This window comes from Syzygium oleosum, unplaced genomic scaffold, assembly GCF_021117445.2.
Source record: "Syzygium oleosum isolate NSW1041296 unplaced genomic scaffold, Sole_v2.1 Sole_v2.22, whole genome shotgun sequence".
Classification (NCBI taxonomy): domain Eukaryota; kingdom Viridiplantae; phylum Streptophyta; class Magnoliopsida; order Myrtales; family Myrtaceae; genus Syzygium; species Syzygium oleosum.
This window is the reverse complement of record NW_026607506.1, coordinates 1,278,715-1,305,980: the sequence shown is the minus strand read 5'-3', so window position 1 is coordinate 1,305,980 and position 27,266 is coordinate 1,278,715. Positions and strand designations below refer to the sequence as shown.

General features: G+C 46.9%; 1 pseudogene; it reads left to right on the top strand.

Moving 5' to 3' along the window:
• Positions 1 to 7,961: 7,961 nt before the first annotated feature.
• Positions 7,962 to 10,570, top strand: LOC115669474 (serpin-ZX-like; annotated as a pseudogene).
• The last annotated feature ends 16,696 nt before the right edge of the window (positions 10,571 to 27,266 follow it).

The following is a 27,266-nucleotide window of genomic DNA, read 5'->3' as shown; positions in this document are numbered from 1 at the left end:
CGCAACGTAAATGTTCTTTCTCTGGTGGAGAGGCTTAGCTCGGAACGTGAGTCTTTATATGCTATCTCCTGCGCTGGTCATTCGGCGTGCACAATTTCAGAATCAAAGCGTAAAATATATATCCTTAGGGGTCAAAGCCTCGGGGCCTCTGCAGGAGCTGGTGTGACATCCTAAAAATTCGTCCGTTTGGGATTTATAAAATACTGAGTTTTATAAATGTACTTGCAGTTAATTCTCGCCCGGAACTGATCATTCCTGGGATACTAACCATTAGGGAAAGGCTAACTAGAGAATTAAATTCGTACGACTAATAGAAAATTCGATCGTGATTTATTTTCGACCATGAAATCGCCGAGATGATATTTTGAGCCACTGTTGGCCGATTCAAGGATAGTCAGGGGTCAGTTCGCCACTGTCATAATAGTGGGTCGCGGGTGATTCCGCCGGACCACGAAACGAATTGACGAATGATCCTGAACCTATACCGAACGATCGTACCCCTCGGATCTAGTGATTGATCCTCGCGATTTTAATGACAACCGAAATCATCACGAACCGAACGGACTTGCACGTGACTCGATATATTATCAATCACGAGTCGAATATGCGAATTTCCCCAACAAGCCGCCCGTTAGTATGAGAAACGCTCGAGTTGCGTTTAATAAAATTTGATTATTTAATTTAGCCCAAATCGGACACCGGAAAATTTGGAAGTCGCAACGGGACGTTAGGACGACGTTGCGGATGTAACGTGCAATTTTGGATGCGCCCGAATCCTTCAGAAAAATTCATTTTCGATGAGAAACGGAGAAACTGACCATTTTACCCTTGGAATTTATTAAAGGGTTAGTTTTAAAGGGCAAGGGCATTTTGGTAATTTTTCCCTAACTTTTTGATTGGACAATTTTGCCCTTGGACTTTTTGAGAAATTACAAGATTACCCTTGGATATTTTTGGTAAGATTCGATCTGGGCCGTCGGTTTCAAGATAAGATCGAATCTGGACCTTCGGATAAAAAATGTGAGAGATGGGCATTTTGGTAATTTGCCAAATTGGTCAAAAGTGCACTATTTAAGTCTAGACCACTCTTCTCTCTCTCCTCTCTCTCTCATTCCCCCATTCGGCCCCCCCTTGCCGTGAAGCCCCCCCTCTCCGGCCGCCTCTCTCCCTTCGCCATCACTGCCGCCGTACGCCCGCCGGACCGCCGCTGTGCCGCGCCGTCCTCACCGCCGTGTCCCCACCAGCCCCATGCCGTCCGTCTCTCTCTCTTCTCCTCCCCGTGTGGCCGTGGGTCACGGCCAAAGGAGGCCGCCACCGCACGCCACCGCCGTTCGGCGTTCTCGCCGCCAATTCGCGCCACCGTTCGCCGCCGTTCCCGATTAAGTGCCGCCGCTTTCCGTTCTAGCCGCGTGAGTCTAGAACTCGGTAAGTCACGCTCTAAACCCAATTTAGGACTTCGGGTCACTGGCGAGTGGCATGGAAAGGAATGTGATGAGGCAAACGGAAATGCGCGAGAATGAGAATTAATCATGCATGTGATTGCGACTAACGTGCAGGGTGCAAGCAGGATAGGCCAGGTAAACTAATTGATGTGCCTGCTATGTGACGATTTGGCGTTTGTGTGTGATTTGTGTTTGTGTAGTTGTCTGGAGGTACGTGATAGCCTAGGTGGGGTTTAGGGGTGAACTTATTGAGAAGTGTTCTCACGGTTGTTTCAACCAACAATTTCAGAACCCCGACCGGATCCATGAATCCTCCGCCACCGCCACCAGTGCGTTTTGGGGTACCAGTGCACACCGAGAATGATGTTGTAGAATTCCCTATGCCGGATAACATGACCTGGATTAGGCATACTACTACCATTTTTGTAGATGTAGGACTACCCTTATGGGAAACCCATGTATATACTGTCTGGTTCTTCCGGGATGCAGACGGGGATGAGTTTGGGCCGGTTAGGGGTTTCGATGTCCCGTTTGATTTAGTAGGGGACTGGGACCCATCCGCCATACCCCCGATAGACGGTGAGTTGACTAGTGCGGAAACTAGTCTAGCCCAGTCAGGTATGCATCCGGCGCCGGCAGTGCAAGTATCATCAGGGGCTGAACATGAACCCGAACCCGAAGTATCTCAGGCTGAGGACAACCCAATGGATATAGATTTAGAACCGATTCCCGAGGAGGAACTAGAAGGGGTAGAGCCCGAGGTAGAACCCGAGAACGAACCTGACGAGTCTGAGGAGCCTGAGGAGGAACCGGATTACATGCTCCCATATGAGCAGTATATGGATCCTAACTACGTGCCGGATTACAACTTCTTTGATGGATTATGGGAGGAGGATCATAATGATGTTCCAGCTGAGTCGGGTGACATCAATCACCCGATAGAGATCGAGGCAGAACCGAATTCTTCAGAGGAATAGACCGATCAGGAGAGTTCGGATTCCGAAGACGAGGAGTCAGACTCAGAATGGACGCCTAGTAAGGGGCGTAGGGGCTAATGTAAGGGTTTGGAATAGGGAATTTTTGGGAAGTATCACTTTTGAGGTTTTAGTATGGTGTGCACATGTATATTATGGTTTGTAAAATTGTGAATATTATAGTGTAAGTGTGAATGGGAAAAGAATATGTTTATTCTCTCTGATCTTCCCCAGTTGCAAATTGTCCGGGTGATTTGTGGTTTCTGCTGACGATTTAAGTCTCTGATGGTGAATTGAGGTCGGCGATACCCTGGGATATCGCATTAAAAGACCAATGGAGGGTGTCGTACGCTCGATGGGATTCGGGGCGTGACAGCTGGGATTGGAATTTCCCTTCGACTGCAAAGAAGGGAGCTTAATGGAGATGGTAAAGCCAGTGGAGGAACGGAATCTCTTTGTCCTGCATATATTCCACAAATGCTTCATCGAAGTCAACAAAGAGGAGCCGAAGCGGCGCCTTCGGCGATCATTCGACGTTAGGTGCTGCTTGTTTTTCGGTCATAACAAAAGTCGACTTCGTGGCCGACCACCCGTTTCTGTTCTTGATCATGGAGAAAGAATCCAGCACTGTTCGGTTCCTGAGTCTTATCTTAATCTTGTTGCTGAGAGACCAGTGAGTGTGGAATAACGACCGATGAAGAATCTCTTTCTTTTGAGAAACATAAAGTTGAGCTCATCTTTTCAATATGCTAAGTGCTGATTCTCAAGCACAAGATGGTGCCACGCAATGTGTCAGTCACAGTTACTCTTTGTTGAATAAACATTAAATGTCCGTTTTTTATTAGTGCGTTATTTCAGCAGTTTTATAGGAAAATGAAAAGTCAAGAGTCAGCAGTTACTCTTACGGGTGATAATGGGTTTTAATTTTGGTTTATGGCTATTAATAGAATTGCCTATAATTAAGTCTATTTCAGTTTTAGAAGGGCAGACTACAACCTATAAATAAATCATTGTATTGCTTGTAAGGAAGACACAGAATCGAGAATAAAGCCTCTCTTCAAAAAAAATTTTTCTCCACGAGACCATAGTTTTGCAGCCAACAATCATTTTTTTACAAATTGGTATCAGAGCCGATGGGGAGTGTAATCAATAATGTGCCGCTGCCCCGCTTAACGAAGGTGAACTACGAAAATTGGAACATCCAAATGAAAGCTCTTCTCGGTTCTGTGGATTGTTGGGAGGTGGTTCAAGAAGGTTTCGAAGAACCAGAATCTACTGTAGGATATACGGCGGCTCAAAATAAGGCGTTGAAAGAAACGCGATCAAAAGATAAGACGGCATTGTACATGCTGTTCCGAGCTGTTGATGAGTCGGGCTTTGAGAAGATTGCGAGTGCGAAAACTTCAAAAGAAGCGTGGGACATCTTGGAGACTGCGTACAAAGGAGCCGACCGAGTTAAACAAGTTCGCCTTCAAACTCTTCGTAGTGAGTTGGAAGGCATGAAGATGAAGGAGTCGGAAGGTGTGTCCGATTACATCACGCGTGTTCAAACCGTGGTGGATCAACTCAACCGAGATGGAGAAAAGTTGTCCGATGCGCGGGTTGTGGAGAAGATTCTGAGGTCGTTAACCGACAGTTTCGAGAATGTGGTATGTGCCATAGAAGAGTCAAAGGATCTAGCAACGTTCACGGTCGATGAGCTTGCCGGTTCCCTTATGGCACATGAACATCGTAAGAAGAAGAAGAAGGAGGAGACACTTGAGCAGGCACTTCAAACCAAAGCATCGATCAATGACGAAAAGATACTCTATTCTCAAAACTTTCGAGGTAAATGGCGTGGCCGTGGTGGTCGAGGAAATAGTCGCGGTGGGAAAAGCCGCGGTCAAGAAGGGTATCATGAGGAGAAGGGGCAATCAAACCAACAGAATTGGAGTGGAAGAGGACGCGGTCGTGGAAGAGGCGGTCGGTCAAATTATTCCAACATCGAGTGCTACAAGTGTGGCAAATATGGTCACTATGCGAAGAATTGCAATTCCGATAAGTGTTACAATTGTGGAAAGGTGGGGCATTTTGCAAAAGATTGTTGAGTCGAGAAAAAAGTGGAAGAGACAACCAACCTAGCCACAGAAGATGAGGTGAAAGAAGGTTTTCTCTTAATGGCATACAACAAAGTCAACACCGACAACGACACGGTGTGGTACCTCGACACGGCTGCAAGCAACCATATGTGCGGGCACGAGCATTGTTTCAAAGAGATGCGAAAGGTTGAAGCTGTATCTGTATCGTTTGGAGATGGCTCGAAGGTTGAGGTCAAAGGCCAAGGTACGATTTATTATTTACAAAAGGATGGTTTAGTTGGGTCAATTCAAGATGTGTATTACGTACCAGACCTCAAGAGCAACATTTTAAGTATGGGGCAACTCATGGAGAAAGGTTATTCGGTTTTTATGAAAGACCGGATATTACTATTGAAAGACAAGCAAGGGCGTTCAGTCGCTCAAGTTGAAATGGGGAGAAATCGGATGTACAAACTGAATTTGAGAAGTGTACGAGAAAAATGTTTGCAAGTCAACGTAGAAGACAAGGCGTCACTGTGGCATCTCCGTTTTGGTCACCTACATCATGAAGGCCTAAACAAGTTGGCAAAGAAGAACATGGTGCACGGACTACCGGACATGGAATACGAGGGAAAATTTTGTGAAGAATGTGTGCTCGGAAAGCATGCGAGAATGTCGTTTCAAAAGAAGGCAGAATATCAGGCTAAACAACCTCTCGAGTTGATTCATTCCGACATATGTGGACCAATCACCCTCGAATCTTTCAGCGGCAAAAGGTATTTCATTTCCTTTATTGATGATTTCTCACGAAAAACTTGGGTTTATTTTCTGAAAGAAAAATCTGAGGCGTTCGAGGTGTTCAAAAAATTCAAAGTGCTGGTGGAAAAGGCAACCGGTAGACACATCAAATCTGTACGATCCGATAGAGGTGGCGAGTACACTTTGACGGTTTTCATGGAGTATTGTGAGGAGCAAGGCATAAGGCGATTTCTAACCGCACCATACTCTCCACAGCAAAACGGTGTGGCCGAGAGGAAGAACCGGACCATTCTCGACATGGTTCGGTCAATGCTCAAGAGCAAGAAAATGCCGAAGGAATTTTGGGCGGAAGCCGTGCAATGCGCCGTCTATGTTCAAAACCGGTGTCCACATGCGAAGTTGTATAATCAAACACCACAAGAGGCATGGAGCGGACAAAAACCGACAGTCTCTCATCTCAAAGTATTCGGCAGTTTGGCCTACGCACACGTGCCGGATCAGCGAAGAACAAAGCTCGAAGACAAAAGCAAAAGGTATATTTTTATTGGGTATGATGAGAAAACAAAAGGATATAAGCTATTCGACCCGATAAGCAAGAAGATTCTAGTGAGCCGTGATGTACGAGTTCATGAAGCAAATGAGTGGGATTGGAATAAAGCAACAGAGGGTATCATCAAAGTTGGAGAATCATCAACTGCTATACCAACAACCATACCGGAAAATTCTGAAACTATTGATGATGAAGATGAACCGCGACAACCCAAAATGCAAAGTTTACAAGATTTGTATGATTCGACAAATGAGGTACACCTTGTATGTCTTTTGATGGATTCCGAGAATATAAGTTTTGAACAGGCGGTGCGAGACAAGAAGTGGCAAACTGTCATGGACGAGGAGATTAAAGCAATAGATCGCAACAACACATGGGAGTTAGCAGAATTGCCGAAAGGAACTCAGCCCATTGGTGTCAAGTGGGTGTTTAAGAGAAAGATGAATGCTCAAGGGGAGATAGAACGGTATAAGGCGAGACTTGTAGCAAAGGGATACAAGCAAAAGGAGGGAATCGACTATGACGAGGTGTTTGCTCCCGTTGCAAGAATGGAGACAATCAGATTGCTCATTTCACAAGTGGCTCAATTCAAATGGCCGATATTACAAATGGATGTCAAGTCGGCATTCCTGAATGGTGTGCTTGAAGAAGAAGTTTATATTGAACAACCACCCGGGTACATGAAAATCGGAGAAGAAAAGAAGGTGTTGAAATTGAAGAAGGCACTTTATGGGTTGAAGCAAGCACCGCGGGCGTGGAATACTCGTATCGATACATACTTCAAGGAGAACGGGTTCGAGCAATGTCCCTACGAACATGCCCTTTATGTGAAGAAGAGTGGAGGTAATATGTTATTTGTTGCTCTTTATGTCGATGACCTCATTTTTTTGGGAATAATAATGAAATGATACAAAAGTTCAAGAGCACAATGACACGGGAATTCGAGATGACAGATTTGGGCTTGATGAAGTTTTTCCTTGGTCTGGAGGTAAGACAAGGAAAGACGGGTATCTTTGTATCCCAGGAGGCATATACAAAGGAGATTTTGAAGAAGTATAAGATGGAGTCTTGCAATCCGGTTTCAACACCAATGGAACCGGGTGCAAAACTCTCTAAGTTTGATGGAGGAGAACGAGTCGACGCAAGTAAATACCGGAGCTTAGTGGGAAGCCTTCGCTATCTCACATGCACAAGGCCGGACCTTGCATTAAGTGTCGGCATTGTAAGTCGGTTTATGGAGGAGTCAGTTTATTCACATTGGAAGGCGTTGAAGCGAATCCTACGGTACATCCAAGGAACAGTGTCACTCGGGTTATTCTATACAAATGCGGCAGATTACAAGTTGGTCGAGTACTCCGACAGCGATTGGTGCGGAGACTTGGACGATCGGAAAAGCACATCGGGTTATGTGTTTTTTATGGGTGACACGGCGTTTACCTGGCTTTCAAAGAAGCAACCGATCGTGACACTCTCGACATGTGAAGCTGAATATGTGGCAGCATCTTTGTGTGTACGTCATGCGATATGGCTCAGAAATTTGTTGGGCAAGTTGGAGCAACAACAACTCGGTGCGACTATGATACGAGTTGACAACAAATCAGCAATTGAGTTGAGCAAGAACCCGGTGAATCATGAGAGAAGCAAGCATATTGACGTTCGCTTTCACTTCATCCGAGATCAAGTGAAGGAAGGAAGTGTGGAATTAGTGCACGTGGCAAGTCGGGACCAAGTCGCGGATATCTTCACGAAACCGCTACCGACGATACTTCTCGACAACTGCAAAAGATTGATCGGCATGAAAGATGGCAGAAGCATTTAAGTTTATGGGGGAGTTTTGTTGAATAAACATTAAATGTCCGTTTTTTATTAGTGCGTTATTTCAGCAGTTTTATAGGAAAATGAAAAGTCAAGAGTCAGCAGTTACTCTTACGGGTGATAATGGGTTTTAATTTTGGTTTATGGCTATTAATAGAATTGCCTATAATTAAGTCTATTTCAGTTTTAGAAGGGCAGACTACAACCTATAAATAAATCATTGTATTGCTTGTAAGGAAGACACAGAATCGAGAATAAAGCCTCTCTTCAGAAAATTTTTTTCTCCACGAGACCATAGTTTTGCAGCCAACAATCATTTTTTTACACTCTTCACCTCTCTCCGACGCAATAAGCAGAGATTCGATTCCTCTCTCTTTCTTTCTCTTTAACTTGAATAAAATTGTTGGTGCATAAGTTGCAGGTCTAGGTTCACTTCTATAGAGTGGCTCTGCAGTATTCTTTACAAGGCAACCAGTGAGCTACTTCTCATGGTAAAAACTTCCTCCAAACCCGGTCCAGCTCCCAAAAAAATGGACCTGAGAGAATCGATCGCCGACCAGACCAGCGTCACTCTTTCCCTCTCCAAGCATCTCCTCTTGACCTGGGCCAAGGACTCCAACCTCGTCTTCTCTCCCCTCTCCATCCACGTCGTGCTCAGCCTGATCGCCGCCGGCTCCACGGGGCCCACCCAGGACCAGCTCCTCTCTTTCCTCAGGGCCAAGTCCACCGACGACCTCCACTACTTAGCTTCTCAGCTCGTTGCCGTCGTGCTCGCTGACGGCAGTGCTGTGGGCGGGCCCAAGCTGTCTTTCGCGAATGGGGTTTGGATCGATAAGTCGTTGCCTCTCAGGCCTTCTTTCAAACAGGTGCTGGACGCGTCTTATAAGGCGGCCACTAATCTTGCTGATTTCAAAACCAAGGTTAGTTCTTGCTCTTTTTCTGTTTCTTTCTTCGGGCCGAATACGTGTGGGCTTTCTTGGTTTCTTTGGTCAGATATTGGTGAGAGGTTGAGTGACTGCGCTTAGGTATTTTAAGCAAGTAGGTGTTCTACCCACTTGCTGTTTCATGGTTTAACGCTCTTCCGTGCACCGAAATGTGAGTGTATGTTTTATCCATGAAAACACTCTCGAAAATCATTTCCTCTTCTACTCTGCACTTCCTGCCATAGCCATAGATCATATAAATGTAGAGAACTCAAAATGACCTCATTAGGAAAAGAAATTTAAGCATAGTATTTGGAGACTGAAAGGCCCCCAAACGTAGGTAGCTCAGGTATTTCTAATTAGGTATTTGCATACTTGTCTTGATCAAGCGATTTTAGTATGGCTGTAGACCGGAGTGAGATGTGACATTATAGGTGTTTTTGGAAAATATTTTCGGATATTAGCTCTGCAGCTTCTACTAATGGTTTTCTCACAAGGCTTAACTCAAAAATCTTCGAGAACTGACTGATTATGCAATCGCCTTGCTAAAGAACATCTTGTGTCGTTGAATACTTCAAATCAGTTGCAGTTTCGACTAGACTGGCAGATCATGTGGTATGAGTACTCGTATGTTGCCATCGGTAGGACTCTTAGCGATCACCTATTGGAATATCGGCATTTCACTTTGTTGGTGCATGGAGTTATGCAAATATAGGCAACGCTTTTCTGTAGTGATTTCTTTGCGGATGGCCAGACCCTTTTTTTGTGTACCAATTATTTTCTTGGTTCTCTGATCTTTTTTTTTTTTTTCTTTTTTGCCTAACTTTCAATATAAATAGTCTGTCTATATTATATTAAGCTGCGAAACCAATGATTTTGTTCTTTCTTGAGTCATGGTAAAGAATGTTGTTCTAGACTAGTTAGCTCCAGTATTGACTTGTAACTTACATCCTTATCTAAACAGTTCGAATTTCAGTTGAACTCCAATCTTTTTGAAGTTCTTATATGGCAGTCCCTTCTATTTGTTAAAACAATGGCATTAGCTGCCTGCTTTTTGTATCACATAGTACTCTATGTTCTGATCAGAATAACTTATAGGTTGTTAAGGTGACAGGCGAGGTTAATACGTGGGCTAAGAAGGAGACCAGTGGCCTTAGAAAGGAGGTTCTTCCGGCTGGCTCAGTTGACGGTACAACCCGACTCATTTTCGCGAATGCCCTCTACTGCAAAGGTGCTTGGAGTAACAAGGTCAACTCTTTGAAAACAAAGGACAACGACTTTTTCCTTCTCAATGGGAGTTCTGTTCGAGTTCCGTTCATGACTAGCAAGAAGAAGTAGAATGCCAAGGCGTAGGACGGTTTTAAAGTCTTGGGACTTCCGTACAAGCAAGGGGAGGACAAGCGTCACTTTTCAATGTACTTATTTCTCCCAGATGCGAGGGATGGACTCCTAGCTCTTGTGGAGAAAGTAAGTTCTGAATCTAGCTTCTTGGATTGCCATCTTCCTCACAATCAAGCGGAAGTGGGGGAATTCCGAATCCCGAGATTCAAGATATCCTTTGGGTTCGAAACTTCAAAAGATCTAAAGAAGTTGGGATTGGTATTGCCGTTTTCAGGTTAAGGAGGATTAACGGAGATGGTGGACTAACCTGAAGGCTGAAGTCTCTATGTCTTGAGCATATTTCATAAATCCTTCATCGAAGTTAACGAAGAAGGAGTAGAAGCAGCCGCCGTTTCTGCTGGGGTTATTATGACGAGGAGTTTACCAAAGAATATAGACTTTGTAGCAGACCACCCATTCCTATTCTTGGTGAGAGAGGACATGACCGGAACGATTTTATTTCTGGGTCAGGTGCTCAATCTGCTAGCCGGCTGATCATATGTCGACTAAGAGCATTTGTATTCCTAACTAGATATGAACTGACATGAGAGGTTGTATGGTTTATTGCATATGTCTAATGTATTAATCTATTAATGCACAATTACAAAACGTAAACCTTATTGCGTCATATGAATTGTTATCACATGTTTATGGACACCTATGGTCTTCCTATCCCCATACCGATGACTTGTACGATGCTCAACTCTTTATTAGACAGTTGAGTTGAATTGACTAATGTTCAATTCGAAGGGATAAAATGTTTTTTTTTATGGATAACTTTGATTGCTAATTCGGAATCTTCGAATAAATATTTATTTGTTGATGATTAGACTTGGACTTCAGTTTTGCGACTTATATATAATTTTTCCTAATAAAAAGTATCTTGAATATTGTTTATAGTTCTTAATCAATACAATTTTATTTCGATCCCTAAGAATCGGTGCATATAAATACGTTGGAACTTTGCGTGTTCAAAATTAGATATCCCAAATCAGCTTGAACACACATATTACCGCAGGACCTTGGATTCTCACTTTCTCTTTGCACAACTGTACGAATAATCAGCTTGAACACATATATAGCCGCAAGACCGAAAGATTGCGAGATCTTCTATTCTAGCTCAATAGGTCCAATCCCAGGAACCGTTGAGAGTGCCCGGTTTACTGTCATGATTGATTGTTGTGGTAATGCAAGATCGCGGTAGTACTCAGAAGACATGCGATAGAAAGTTTTTAGTGTTCTCGAATTACTATTGCTCGTGAGGGCACTGTATCACTGGTTGTTCTACCGTAGTTTTTCAAACTTGTATAAAAAGCACAAAGTTTTTCATGGTCATCCTAGATTATGCAACTACTTTGCAAATTTGTCATGCGAATTATATTATTTAACCTGTTTTATCACGTGGCACTTGTCTGTGTTAATCATATTTTAGAGTTCTTAAGTTGCGTTGCGGAGACAAAGTCAAAAACCGCTTCATGTTGTCCCATGCATCAGCTTCTCTTCAGTCTTTCCCACCATATGAATGAGAGGGAGAGTTACCTTCAACTGCTGATATAGACAAAACAACAATCTCCACTGTCTCTCACTTAGGTTTAAGAAGCCCGATACCTTCTGTAACAGCCCGAATTTCGATGTAATTCCGGGATCAATAAAACTGATATTAATTCGCATTTCATTTTAGTAAGTCTCGCCCAGAGCTGATCACTCTCGAGATACTAACCAATAGGGTATGGCTAATTAAGAAGCAGTACGTGGACCGGGGACCCTATCGTGAAACGGACACCGATCACGAGAGATGCTGAAGGAATATTTTGGGCCAAAGTGGGCCGATCGTGGGAAAGGGTAATGGATTGGGTTTGGCCAAGGCCTACGATGTACAATAGGGACGCAGGTGATTCTGCCAGACCCTTTTTTTGTGTACCAATTATTTTCTTAGTTCTCTGATCTTTTTTTTTTCTTTTTTGCCTAACTTTCAATATAAATAGTCTGTCTATATTATATTAAGCTGCGAAACCAATGATTTTGTTCTTTCTTGAGTCATGGTTAAGAATGTTGTTCTAGACTAGTTAGCTCCAGTATTGACTTGTGACTTACATCCTTATCTAAACAGTTCGAATTTCAGTTGAACTCCAATCTTTTTGAAGTTCTTATATGGCAGTCCCTTCTATTTGTGAAAACAATGGCATTAGCTGCCTGCTTTTTGTATCACATAGTACTCTATGTTCTGATCAGAATAACTTATAGGTTGTTAAGGTGACCAGCGAGGTTAATACGTGGGCTAAGAAGGAGACCAGTGGCCTTATAAAGGAGGTTCTTCCGGCTGGCTCAGTTGACGGTACAACCCGACTCATTTTCACGAATGCCCTCTACTGCAAAGGTGCTTGGAGTAACAAGGTCAACTCTTTGAAAACAAAGGACAACGACTTTTTCCTTCTCAATGGGAGTTCTGTTCGAGTTCCCTTCATGACTAGAAAGAAGAAGTAGAATGCCAATGTCACGCCCCTAACCCCAACAGGCTCGCGACACCCCTTCAACGATCGTATTTAACGCGACGTCCCAGGACGCGTCGCCGACCCAAACGAACTACGCAAGCGGAAGCGAAATAAAACAACCCAGACAACTAACAAGATGACAAAAAGATAGCACGAAACGATAATTGCATAACATCATAAAGCAGTCACTATTCATAACGATAACTCAGGTTACCAATTTAAAACCACAATTTTCAAAAGGGGACGGTGGTTGACAAGCTTATCTCCTCTACAAAAGGTACTCAAAAGACAGGGTAAATAATCTAACCTTCAATCCCTGTGGTGCTCTGGCGGCATCTCCGAATCGATCACGGTCGCGGATCTGAAATAGTTATATAATAACCGTGAGAACGAGTCTCAATAAGCAACAACATATACCCCATCTAGGCTAATGCGTACCCAGACAAGTCTAACATGCGAATCACCAGACCACACAGCCAATTTCACACGATAAGCTTACCTCGCCTCGAACCACGTGCCAACCCTGAATATTAGTCCAAACATGATAGTGCAAGAATAGTTCACTGCCATAACACAATCACCCGGCACACACACACTCCCACTCGCAATCAACCAATATAACCAAGCACCCACACGTACATTTAGCCAATCCAATCAGTCACATCGCACACACGTGTCCAACCGACTTTCCTCTCACGGACCACCGTCAACACGTCTCAAGTCCGGTCTCACAGGCACACAAGCCACACAATTCGATCAATTCCAATGGCCGCCGTCAACACGTCCCAAGCCATACCATCCAATCAACTCCAGTGGCCGCCGTCAACACGTCCAAAGCCACACTATTCAATCAATTTCCAATGACCGACGTAAATACGTCCCGGTCCAACACACCTTTAACGGGCCACCGTCAACACGTCTCAAGCCCGAATCCATTTGGCACATCGGCCATTCATGCCTTCACACGGACCACCGTCAACACGTCCCAAGTCCGTAGCCCTCCGATCAGTCTGGGCTTAAAATCGACAGGCAATCACACGCCAATCAATTAAATCAATTTCACGCCAATTGCATCAAACAACCTATACTCACAAGTCAGTCCAATTCACAATTCGCCAATTCAATCCACAAACCCGACGTTCAAGTCAGCCACACACCATTACCCGAGTCAAACATATTATTTAATCTAATTTAAATAGCGCAATTATAACATAATATAATTAAATTAAAACACGGCCTAGCCATTCTAACCCGAGACAAGTCAATAAAGTACCCAAAATACTAGGTAGGGTTTAGGAAGTCACTTACCTAAGTTTGGCGGGAAAAGTTGGCTCTGGCCTAAAATGGCCCGGGTGAACAGTGCGGACTAGGCACACGCGCGGGCACGGCGGTCGGCCACGGGCGTGGGCACGGGCGCGGGCGCGGGCGCAGGCACGGGCGCTGGCACGGGCACGAGTGCGGGCACGCAGCTTGGTCGCATGGGCGACGAGCCAGCCACGGCCTGGGCTGGTTGGCCGGGGCTGGCTGGGCTGGTTAGGGCGGCGACCGGTGGCGGCGGCGGGCGGCGGCGGCGACGGCGACGCGGCGGCGGCGAGCTGAAGGGGGAGAGGTCAGCCGGGGTGAGGTTGAGGGAGAGAGAGAGAGAGAAAGAGAGAGAGAGAGAGAGAGAGAGGTCGGGCCTAAGGGAGAGGGGCGAACCGGCGGTGACGAGGCAGCACGACGACCTCGTGGCGGCGACGGACACTCTGGTCGAACCGGCGGGCGGCGAGCTGACGACGGCGGCGGCGGCGAACGGCGGAAAGCTAAAGGAAGGAGAGGAAGTTGGCTGAGGCGGGTGGTGCGATTGGGGGGCGCTCGGCGGCAGTGTCGGGGATGCTCAGGCGTCGGGGCGGTGCTGAGGAGTTGGCCGGGCGAGCTGGCTGGCGGCTGGCGGATGGCGCGACGGCCGCTGGCGGACGGCGCGATGGCGGCCGAGCTGGCTAGCGACGTCACAAGCGGCGGAACGGAACGGGACGAGCCGGCTGGGCAACGACGTGCCGCGACAGGCGCGGCGACGAGTTGAGCTCGCGCACTTGGGAGGGGAAGGAGGCAGAGTCGAGGCGGCGTTCCCGGGCGACATGGCGGCGCTAGGAGGACGGCAGAGTTGGTGGCTGGTGGGACGGCGTCTAGCAGAGGCGGAGGGGCGGTCGTGCGGCGTTCGGTCGGGCGAGCAGACGCACGAGCAGGACCAGTCGGGCGAAGGAAGAAGGAGGAGAAGAAGAAGAAGAAGAAGAAAAGGAAAAGAAGGAAAGAGGAAAGAGAGAGAGAGAGTGGCTGCTTGGGGAAGGGGGGAAACGTGCGCATGGCAAGGGGGTGGGACGTGCGCGAAGGGGACGTGCTCAGCGCGGTAGAGGGAGGAGAGAGAGAGAGAGAGAGAGAGAGAGAGAGAGAGAGAGAGAGAGAGAGAGAGAGTGGGGGCAGACGCAATTGGGGGAGGAAAAACGTGTGCGGCAAAGGGGAGAGGAGAGAGAGAGAGAAGGAGAGACAGACGAAATGATGGGGAGGACGTGCGCGGGCAGAGGACAGAGGAGAGAGAACAAAAAGCTAAATTTTGTCTTCGAGCACGATCCAACGGACACAGTTCAAACTAAAAATCGATTTAACGATCACGATTCAAATTCGGAAAAAGATCTAACAGTCCACGAAAAATCCCAAACAATAATATAGGACAAAGGGCCAAAATAAAATAACTCAAAACACACTACGAGGGAGGTTTACTAGTCCAAATTCGCACCCGATCAAAAATCCACTTTCTCACTATTCCTGATAATCTCGACGCTGGCCACAATAATATCGACACCGTCTAATTTATTTCGTCCCGAAACTCTCGAAAATTGAATGCCAAGTTCGGGGTCTAAATAACGGTCAAATTCGATCGAGTGCTATTCTAGCGAAATCTCTAATTTAAAAATAATAACCGAGAGTGATCAGTTCCCGATCGAGATTTTACTATAAGCGCACTGACGAATTACACGTTTTATAAATCCCAAAAATGGGCCAAAATTCGGAATGTCACAGCCAAGGCGTAGGACGGTTTTAAAGTCTTGGGACTTCCGTACAAGCAAGGGGAGGACAAGCGTCACTTTTCAATGTACTTATTTCTCCAAAATGCGAGGGATGGACTCCTAGCTCTTGTGGAGAAAGTCAGCTCTGAATCTAGCTCTTGGATTGCCATCTTCCTCACAATCAAGCAGAAGTGGGGGAATTCCGAATCCCGAGATTCAAGATATCCTTTGGGTTCGAAACTTCAAAAGATCTAACGAAGTTGGGATTGGTATTGCCGTTTTCAGGTGAAGGAGGATTAACGGAGATGGTGGACTCTCCTGAAGGCTGAAGTCTCTATGTTTTGAGCATATTTCATAAATCCTTCATCGAAGTTAACGAAGAAGGAGTAGAAGCAGCTGCCGTTTCTGCTGGGGTTATTATGACGAGGAGTTTACCAAAGAATATAGACTTTGTAGCAGACCACCCATTCCTATTCTTGGTGAGAGAGGACATGACCGGAACGATTTTGTTTCTGGGTCAGGTGCTCAATTTGCTAGCCGGCTGATCATATGTCGACTAAGAGCATTTGTATTCCTAACTAGATATGAGCTGACATGAGAGGTTGTATGGTTTATTGCATATGTCTAATGTATTAATCTATTAATGCACAATTACAAAACGTAAACCTTATTGCGTCATATGAATTGTTATCACATGTTTATGGACACCTATGGTCTTCCTATCCCCATACCGATGACTTGTACGATGCTCAACTCTTTATTAGACAGTTGAGTTGAATTGACTAATGTTCAATTCGAAGGGATAAAATGTTTTTTTTTATGGATAACTTTGATTGCTAATTCGGAATCTTCGAATAAATATTTATTTGTTGATGATTAGACTTGGACTTCAGTTTTGCGACTTATATATAATTTTTCCTAATAAAAAGTATCTTGAATATTGTTTATAGTTCTTAATCAATACAATTTTATTTCGATCCCTAAGAATCGGTGCATATAAATACGTTGGAACTTTGCGTGTTCAAAATTAGATATCCCAAATCAGCTTGAACACACATATTACCGCAGGACCTTGGATTCTCACTTTCTCTTTGCACAACTGTACGAATAATCAGCTTGAACACATATATAGCCGCAAGACCGAAAGATTGCGAGATCTTCTATTCTAGCTCAATAGGTCCAATCCCAGGAACCGTTGAGAGTGCCCGGTTTACTGTCATGATTGATTGTTGTGGTAATGCAAGATCGCGGTAGTAGCTCAGAAGACATGCGATAGAAAGTTTTCAGTGTTCTCGAATTACTATTGCTCGTGAGGGCACTGTATCACTGGTTGTACTACCGTAGTTTTTCAAACTTGTATAAAAAGCACAAAGTTTTTCATGGTCATCCTAGATTATGCAACTACTTTGCAAATTTGTCATGCGAATTATATTATTTAACCTGTTTTATCACGTGGCACTTGTCTGTGTTAATCATATTTTAGAGTTCTTAAGTTGCGTTGCGGAGACAAAGTCAAAAACCGCTTCATGTCGTCCCATGCATCAGCTGTGACATCCCGAATTTCGGCCCATTTTTGGGATTTATAAAACGCGTAATTTGTCAGTGTGCTTATAGTAAAATCTCGCCCGGGAACTGATCACTCCCGGTTATCATTTTAAATTAGAGATTTCGCTAGAATCGCACTCGATCAAATTTGGCCGTTATTTGGATCCCGAACTTGGCAGTCGATTTCCGGGAGTTTCGAGACAAAATAAATTGGACGGTGTCAATATTATGGTAGCCAACGTTGAGATTGTCAAGAATGATGGAAAAATGGGAGTTTTTGACCACGTGCGAATTTGGACTAGTAGACCTCCCTCGTTATGATTTGGTCTAATTAATTTGGCCTTTGTCCCTTTTTATGTGCGAGGCTTATTTTGGACCCGTAGACCACTTTCGGTTTTTAATTTGGGCCATCGGATCGCGATTAATATTTGAATGTTCAAATATTTTCTTTTATTCTCTCTCTCTCTCTCTCTCTCTCTCTCTCTCTCTCTCTCTCTCTGCCGCGCATGTCCTCTCCGCGCACGTCTCCCCCTGCCCACGTCCCCTCAGCTCACCCACTCCCACCTGCTCTCTCTCTCTCTTCGTTTCTTTTCCTTCTTTCTTTTTCTTTTCTTCTTTCTTTCTCTTCTTCTTCTTCCTTCTTCCTTCCCCGAACTCGCCTGGTTCTGCTTCGTTCCTGCTCTGCTCACCGGCTGCTGCTCGACCGCCCATCCAGCTCCGCCCGACGCCACCCTACCAGTCGCCGACGCCGCCGTCCTCCTCGCACCGGCGTCGCGCCGCCGCGCGCGAGGCAGCTCCGCTCGACGCTGCTTCCTCCCCTCCCGAGCGCACGAGCTCGGCTCGTCGTCGCTCCACCAGTCGCCTTCGCCAGCAAGCTCGGCCGCCGTCGCGCCCTCCGCCGGCCGCCGCCCGACTATCGCCTTCTCCTCACTCACACGCGCAGCAGCCGGAGCTCGCCGCTGCTTGCCTTTTGCGCCCGACCGCCGCTGTTCGCCGGCTCGCCGGCCCGGCCCCTTGCTGTCGCCGTCGCCGCCTCCGGTCTTGCCGGTCGCCGCCGTGTTCCACCACAAACAACCGGCAAGCCCCCTTCCCTCCTCTTTCTCTCTCTCACTCTCGGTTTGGCCGTGAGAGGCCTTGAGCTGGAGGAGCTCCGCCGCCGCCGTCACTGTTCCGGCGCGGATCCGTCGCCTCGCCCAGCCGTCCAGCCGTTCCATTTCCCTCTCTATCTCTGACCGTGCCCCTCTCTCTCCCTCTCTCTAGGCCGTGGATTAGCTTAGACCGTCGCCGTCGCTCGCGCCGTTCGCCGGAGCCGCCGCCGCCGTTCTTTTCCGGCGAAGGACCGCCGCCGTCCCAGCCGCCATTACCACGTGTTCAGCCCGGTTTGAAGCTTAGGACATCCGGTGAGTTTGACCCTAAGCCCTAATTAGGACAATTTGCATTTCTAGACGGGCTTTAGGGGTTAATTAGGTTAATTTAGGGGTTAAACGGTGGAGGCTGTTAGGGGCTGTTATCGTGGCTGTTTTGGTGGTGAGTCATGATGATTTAATTGAGATTTAGAGTCCCGTATTGTGCTGTGAGTCGGCTGAGCTTGGGTGCTTCGATTCGGATCGAATTTGTGGATTTGGCGGGAGAAACTTGTGATCCAAATGGTGGCTGTTAGGGACTGATTTTGTGGCACATTTGGTGACCGAGAGTGATGATTTAATCGAGGTTTAGTGGTCTATAGAGTGCTGTGATGTGGCGAAGCATAGATGCCTTGATTTGGGCGAAATTGTGGACTTAGCGGATGAAATTTGTGGACCGTATGGTGGCTGATTTTGTGGCTATTTTACGGGCTTAGTGTGACAATTTAATTGAGGATTAGTGGCCCGTAATGTGCTATGCGATGGCTGGAAGTATTGGATTGAATTGGCCCGAGTTCGGTTAAGTTCGGGTTCAATTGTGGATTATAGTGCGCGCCTAGTTTGGTCCTCATGGTGGCTGATTCGGGTGATGCTTTGGGGAGTCTAATAGAGTATTTTGAGGGTATTTGTTGGCCTAGAATGACCTGCTTGGTGGCTGTCCATACCGGGATTTAATTGGACAAGGCGCGATCAATTTGAGGCTTGATTGTGTGATTATCGGGAATGATCGCATTGATCAATTGACTGGCTAAATGAGCCTTGTTGTGATTGATTTTAGGATGCCATGTTGCTTGTTTAGCGGGACTAAGAATGGAATAGCTTGGCGGGCCTCGAATGCGAGGGTTCTTGTTATCCCGGTTGTGTGGATCGTGCATGGATTGTGTGTCAAGTTGATGTCATGGCTGATTTGAATTGATTGTCTGATTGGGCATGTTGAATTATGAAATTGAATATGCGTGGTGCAAGTGCGCATGATTGCATCGTGATTTGAGTAAGTGGTGCGGTGCAAGTGAATGCCCATATGTGAACGTTATAGCCATGAGTTTGCATCACGAGCATTAGCACGGCATGTGCATTTACAAGTGTGCTCGAGTGACATGTGCATTGTGATCACCTAAAATGCCCTGATGCGTTTAACGCAGGGTTCAGATGAAAATTGGTGCTTGTGAATGTGTGATCACAATAAACCCTGATGCGTTTTACGCGGGGTAGTGAACCCGTCCTGAGGCGTTTAACGCGGGACGATGCCCGGATTGCCGGAAGACGGCCAACCTGATGCGTTTACGCGGGTTCGGTCCGTATATGGAGATCGGTGTTGCGCCTGATGCGTTTACGCGGGCTAGAGACACTGGGCCTGATGCGTTTACGCGGGCCAGGAAGTGTTGGATAGTGATAGACCTGATGCGTTTTACGCGGGTCGGACCTGATGCGTTTAACGCGGGTCGGAGGAGAAATTGATAAATGGCAAGTATGCTAGAGTGCAAGCGTGCGAAAATGCATTGATGAGGCGTGAGCACGCGTATGAGCACGAGCATAAGCATGACATGCGTTGTGACCAAATGATGTGTACATGTGCTGCGACTGGGTCTTATGTTTTATGCTTGAATTGTAAGTGCCTAACCTGCAGGGCAAGGTGAGTGTTGGATTTGGGCCCGAGGGCCTAAGTCAATTATGATTTGCTTGGGGTGTTGATTTAGTACTCGTCAGGAGGTGCATTTTAGCCTAATTTAGGTTTAGGGAATTACTCGCTGAGATTTATTCTCACTGTTGTTGAAACCCAATTTTTCAGACCCCCAGCCCTGAGGATGGCAGGCGTATTGAAACGTTTTGGGAGGAGCCCCGGCTAGATATAGTGGTTGATCGCCGAGCCACGTACCCCGCTTTTGATTTTTGAGTGTGGGCTGTTTATGAATATTGTATATGTTTCCCGATGTCAAAACAAGTGTATATTTATCCGTGCTGGTTGTTGTATGGCTATCCTGGATTATGTGTATTTTATTGTACGGGTGGTTTTAATTACTTCCGCATGTGCTTTATATCTCTATGTTGGGTGTTGGGTCGGCGACGCGTCCTGGGACGTCGCACACGAATCGACCTCTACGAGGGATGTGGCGCGCCGAGGAGTGCGGGGCGTGACATCAGCTTCTCTTAAGTCTTTCCCACCATATGAATGAGAGGGAGAGTTACCTTCAACTGCTGATACAGACAAAACAACAATCTCCACAGTCTCTCACTTAGGTTTAAGAAGCCTGATACCTTCTGTAACAGCCCGAATTTCGATATAATTTCGGGATCAATAAAACTGATATTAATTCGCATTTCATTTTAGTAAGTCTCGCCCAGAGCTGATCACTCTCGGGATACTAACCAATAGGGTATGGCTAATTAAGAAGCAGTACATGGACCGGGGACCCTATCGTGAAACGGACACCGATCACGAGAGACGCTGAGGGAATATTTTGGGCCAACGTGGGCCGATCGTGGGAAAGGGTAATGGATTGGGTTTGGCTAAGGCCTACGATGTACAATAGGGACGCAGGTGATTCTGCAAGACCGAAAGTACACGTGGCCAACCAGTCTTGAACTTGAACCGAACGATCGTGACCTCTAGCACTAGTGATAATTTCTCATTCTCTCAATGATCGAGACCATTACGATACGGATAGCCCTAGGTCGATACGCATAATCCCTAAACAGCCACTCGTTAGTGAGAGACCCTGAAATTGAAAGTTTAGCGAGTTTTGTTCACGGAATTGGGGCCGGATTTCGATGTCGATTTTCGAAGGTTTAAGAGACTATTTTTGGGAATCTGACGTCATATCACGCTGGCCACACACGTTTGGAGTTAGTACGAGTAAAAATTGGAATTTCGGTCCGGGGGTGAAAAATTACGATTTTGCCCATCGAGATGCCAGCGTTGCTTTTCGAGGCCAAATGAGGTTATTTTTTGAGGCCAACGCCATTTTTAGGTGGCCACGCATACCAGGAGTCGTTATGGCCAAAAATTGGAATTTCGACAAAAATTGGAAAAATAATATTATTTTATTCCCTAAACTTTGACATGGATTTTCGAGGGCTTGCGCGATGAATTTTGCGATTCCGACACCGTATTATGTTGGCCACACTCATGGAGGGTTGGTACGGGTGAAAAATGGAACTTTGCCCCGGGACCAGAAAAATGACGGTTTTGCCCCTGGGCTATTTTCGGGTCCGAATTTTTGGAAAATTATTTGAGATAATTAAAAGTATTATCAGCTGCATTATTGGGGCTAAAGACCTTTTTGCCCTCAATTATTTAGATAGGATCAACGAGGACCGTTGGATTAAGGGCAAAATAGGAAATCGCGTAGGATCGCGACAAGTGTCGCCCCTAGCCCTCATGTTTGACCAGCTTGGACCGACCCCCTCTCTCTCCTCTCCCCCTTATTCGGCCAGAGCAGAATCCCACCGAGCAGCCCCCCCTTTCCACCATTTTCTCTCTTTCTTCCTCTTTTTCTCCCTTTCCCGTCCGGCAAATAGGGCCGCTGGAGCTTCGCCGGAGCTCGGATCGCCGTTCCGTCGCCACCCAGCCGTCCAGCCACGCTGTACGACGCCGACCGTACCTATCCGTACAATGTCAGTACGGGTCGATACTGTAGCGTCCGTACGGTCGCCGTTCGTACGACCGTCGCGACGACCACCGCCACCTCGCCGGCCACCGTCCTCCGCCCGTCCGTATGGTCCGTACAAGTCCGTACATCGCCCCCCGTCCGTACATCGCCGGCCGCTGTCCGTACCGTTCGCCGGGAACGTCGCCGCCGGTTTCACTGTTCATCAGTGATCGGCTGCCGTTCCTCGTCGCCGTGGTCCAGAAATTAAATGAGTAAAATTCCTAAACCCGGATTAGGACTGATGGTGCATTTTTTTGGACTGGTTTAGGAATACTAGTACATGCTGAGAGGAATTAGTGTACCGATTAGTAGGAATTATTATCGGGAAAAATGTAGTGGATGAATGAGAAATTATTGGGGAGAGTAATTGGATTGATTAGCCAATTTAGGAGCCCATTGGTGGAATTGCCGGGTATGTCCGGGTTGATTGATTGTATGTAATTCGTGCTTAATTGTGATTGATTGAGTACTGCTATGTCGCATGTGGTGTGGCTGATTTTTGTGGAGTGCGAATGGCCACTGTTTGGCTTGCAATTAATTATTGAACTGTGAATCGTACATCGGACCACATGGTATTAATTGGGCCAATTGAGCACGTGTTGTGATATTGAGTGTTTGAATTTCATTGGTGCTCATGGTGCATTGCATTGCATAACATGGACACGCATTATGTATGCCTAGTGTGAGGCATGTGGGGAAATTGTGCGAGAATGCGTGCCTACCATGAGTGTGTGATCACCTAAAATACCCTGAAGCGTCATACGCTGGGTTTGGATAGTAATGAGTTGCGTGATCACCTAAAGACCTTCGGGTCGTGACCTTCGGATCGATAACGTCCTCATGCACTTTGAAGCAGGACGATGCCCGGTACATCCGGAAGACGACCATCCTCATGCACTTTGAAGCAGGCTCTGGTTCGTAAGGAGATCAATGTTGCGCCTCATGCACTTTGAAGCAGGCTAGAGACACTGGGCCAGATCGGTTGCCGAGCCTCATGCACTTTGAAGCAGGCTAGATGCACCGGGCCGTGAATGTTGTTGACTCGAGTCACCGTAGTAAATAATAAATTGGGCGATTGCCAGTGTGGGCCAGTGGGCCGGGAAATGCACGTGACCTGTGGACGACATTTGCATGCATGAACATGCATGGACTGGCATACAAGTGTGTGAGACTCGGTGTATGAGCATGTGATTGGCGTACGTGTGATAATGTGTGTCACGTACGTGCCGTGATTATTATATATTGAACTGCCTAACCTGCAGGGTCAGAGAATTATTTGATTGTTGTTGCATTATGGTTTCAAATATTTATTTCCGGTCAGGAGATTGCATGCTAGCCTAGCCTAGGTTTAGGGGTTGAACTCATTGAGATTCATCTCACGGTTGTGTAAACCGAAACTTTTCAGATCCCCAGCCGTAAGGATGCCGAACCAGCCGCTTTTTGGAATACCTGTACAGATACACCAGTATACCAGTACCTACCCCGCAGGAAATGGGGAATCATACGTAAGATACCGGTCCGTGGTGTTTATAAACGTGGGAGAGTACTTTCACTTGACCCAGAAGTACGTGGCACGGTGCTTACGAGATGCAGACGAAAACCTAGGGCAACCCCTTAGGACTTTTCATGTGCCGGTCGACCAAGATGGATTGATGATTCCACGAATGGCTGATGGTGAGATAGTCAATCCTCAAGATGTGTATGACGTAGACGGCGTGGATGAGCCCATGCATGGGGAGCCTCAAGTAATCGCCGAAGATCCTGATCAGCTCGAAGACGAGGAAGAGGAACTCGAAGACATGGACATAGATGATGAGGAAGAAATTGGAGAGGTCGCCGAGGTAGGGTTCGATGTGGAGATAGGAGCTGAGGAAGATGATGAGTTAGGTCTTTATCTGGACCCAGAGTTGGAGCTGGATTCGGAGGACGAGAGGATCGCAGCCAAGGATGTCACGCCTCGAACCCCAACGAGCTCGCGACATCCCCTGCTCCGGTCGAAATGATGCAACGTCCTAGGAACGTCGCCGACCCAACCCAAACATCAGAACCACATGCGGAAGCGAATAACAAAACCCCGGACAAATAATGACGACAACGGGGTAGAACAACAGAACAATCCAGCAACTACATATTCATACAACACCAAATATACAAACATCATATTACAAACATAAATACAGACTAACATCCTCAGTCACCGTTTAAACAAAAGTTCAGGGGTTTGGTTATCTTAACTTCACTATCGGATAACCCAAGTTATACAACCCCTAAAACACCCTAGGGAAAAACCTAAGGGTCGCCCTCTTCCATTCTGCTTCTGAATTTCTGGCTTGAATCTTTGGAACTCACCTGCAGCTCCACTGGACACCAACAGCAGCTCCCTGGACTTCCAAAAAGAAAAGGCGCACTTCCCGGGTTTAGGGCCGGGGGTCTGAAAGTGGCGGTTATACAACCATGAGACGAATCTCAATAAGTGTACAACCCCAAACCCCACGTAGGCACTCACGTACCGCCAGACGAAAACACACATAACACACAACGATCGGCCAAACTAACAATCACATACGACCCTACCTGGAATCCATCACGCACGTTCTTGCACGTTAGACAATAACACAGCCAACACATCACAGCAAGGAATCACAGAAGCGCGCGTGCCTTAATTATAAGACAGAAACCACTTGGGCACGTCCCATACCGTGCCTAGCAGTTTCTACCCCATAATTAAGTATCACATCATGCGATACAAACACACTCGCACGCTACTCACACCATGCGTCACTTTCCACAATCCTCTCGCTTGTCTTGCCAAATCCCACTCATTCTCAACTTTTCCACCACTACCGCGCCCGCGTAAAACGCATCAGGCCAATGGTCTTCTGACCTCGTCAGGCATCGTCACCCCGTCGGGCCGGGCATCGTCACCTCGTCAGGGACGGCATCGTCCCGCGTAAACGTACACGCCTCAGGACGGAATCCTACACACACTTTTCTTCTACCGCGCCCGCGTAAAACGCATCAGGCCAACGGTCTTCTGACCACGTCAGGCATCGACACCTCGTCAGGCCGGGCATCGTCACCTCATCAGGGACGACATCGTCCCGCGTAACGTACACGCCTCAGGACGGACCTTTCCAACCAAACCACATTTCCATATCCTCGTTCCACTCAAACCACACTTACGCACGACCAGTACTCGCACGGCCAAACACAATTCCACATTGCATGCACATTTCACAATTCACATACACTTTGCAAATATACATTCTCACCACGAAAGCACACCACACAATCATACACATATAACACGCGATCCCGAAGCACTATCACACATTCTTGGCACGCGAACATATTGCGCAATCGCACTGCCACACCATCACACCTCATGGCCACACACGTGACATATACGACCACACGTACACAACCCGAAACACAATCCCAAATCAGCTAACTACCACAAATCGCACAATCACGCACAAAATTCCATTCAAGGCACAATCCCAATAATTAATCGCACAAATTAATTCCGATCAAACCTCAACATCACAGCCCTAATCCAAGCTCCCTAAACCTCAAAATTCTTCGCCTAATCAGTCCGCAACCACCAAATAATCAGTCACTCAAATCAGTCCCGAACAGCCCCTAAAACAGTCACAAAATTGCCTAAATCGGGTCCTAAACGAGTCTAGAAATACCCGAGCTCCTAGGTAGTTTTTGGGGAAGACACTTACCTAAAAAGGCGAGACAGAACGGGGCTGGAACGGGCAGGGACAGAAGCAGCAGCGGGAGCGGCGTCGCCGGCGACGTACGGACGGCGAGAACAGCGACCCCCGTATGGACGCGGTGAACAGTACCACCCCCGTACGGACACTGTACGGACAGGGCTGGGACGGGGTGCCGGCGACGGCTGCTGCGCCGTACGGACGGGACCGCACGGACTGCTACAGTACCGTCCGTACGGACACTGTACGGGGACGAGTACAGTCGGCGTCATACAGCGTGGTCGGACGTCTGGGTGGCGACGGAACAGTGATCGAAGCTCCGGCGCGGCGGCAGCGAGGCTCCGACGCGGCGGCAGTGAGAAAACGGGAGAGAAAAAGAGAGAAAAATAGAGGGAAAGGGAGAGAGAAAGGGTCGGAGAGGGCAAGGTTGAGGCTGAGGGGGCTGAGGTGGTCCACGGCGGGGCACGGTGGCCGGCGGTGTGCTCCGGCGAAGCCAAACCGAGAGGAAAATGAGAGAAAATGGAGGAGGAAGAGCTGGTCTGTGATGGGTCTGCCGAGAGTGAGGGTGAGGAGAGAGAAACTGATCTGGTCTTGGTCAAAAATAGCAGTCCAAAGCACCACGTGTCGCCGATCCGGGCCGTTTGACCAAAATACCCCTAATCTAACGGTTCTAATTAAATCTTATCCAAAAAGTGAGGGGTAAAAGGGTCAATTGTCCAATAATTGAGCTGATATTTTCAGACCTGAATATCCCAAAATTATCCCAAAATTCGGAATTGAAACGGGTCCAGGGGCAAAATCGTCATTTTTCCGGTCCCGGGGTGAAATTCCAATTTTCGCACATACGCATTCCATATGTGCGTGGCCAACATAATATGGCATCGGAATCGTGAAAATAGCTTCTTAAGCCCTTCAAAATCGACTGCAAAGTCCTGAGAATAAAATAATATTATTTTTTCAATTTTTGTCGAAATTCTAATTTTTGGCCAAAACCACTCTAAATGTGTGTGGCCACCCCAAAATGACCTTGGCCGCGAAAAATAACCTCAAACGGCCTCCGAATCCAGCCTCGGTGCCCATAGGGGCAAAACCGTAATTTTTTCGGCCCCGGACCGAAATCCATTTTTTTTGCAGAAATGGGTGGCCCCAAGGTTGGCCAAGCCAAAAACGTCATCGACCGCTCAAAATTGTCACTTTCAAAATTCTCGATTCCCGGGCCCGAATTCCAAGAAATGACTAAAATCGAACAATCGCGACTTTAGCTTATCTCTGGCTAACGGGTGGCTCATTGGGATTACGCGCTCTCGACCCGTGACTGACACTAAGTCAAATCACGTTTAAGTTTACTCTACCTGGGACGACTTCGGTTGTCATATAATTGCGAGGGCTTGTCGCTAGTTCCCTTCGGACACGATCAATCAAGTAGACCGGTCTCGGTTGGCTCAAAACATTCCCTTGTCAATCCATATGGTCGAAGATCGAACCCAGGTCGAGTTCTTTGGTCATTCGA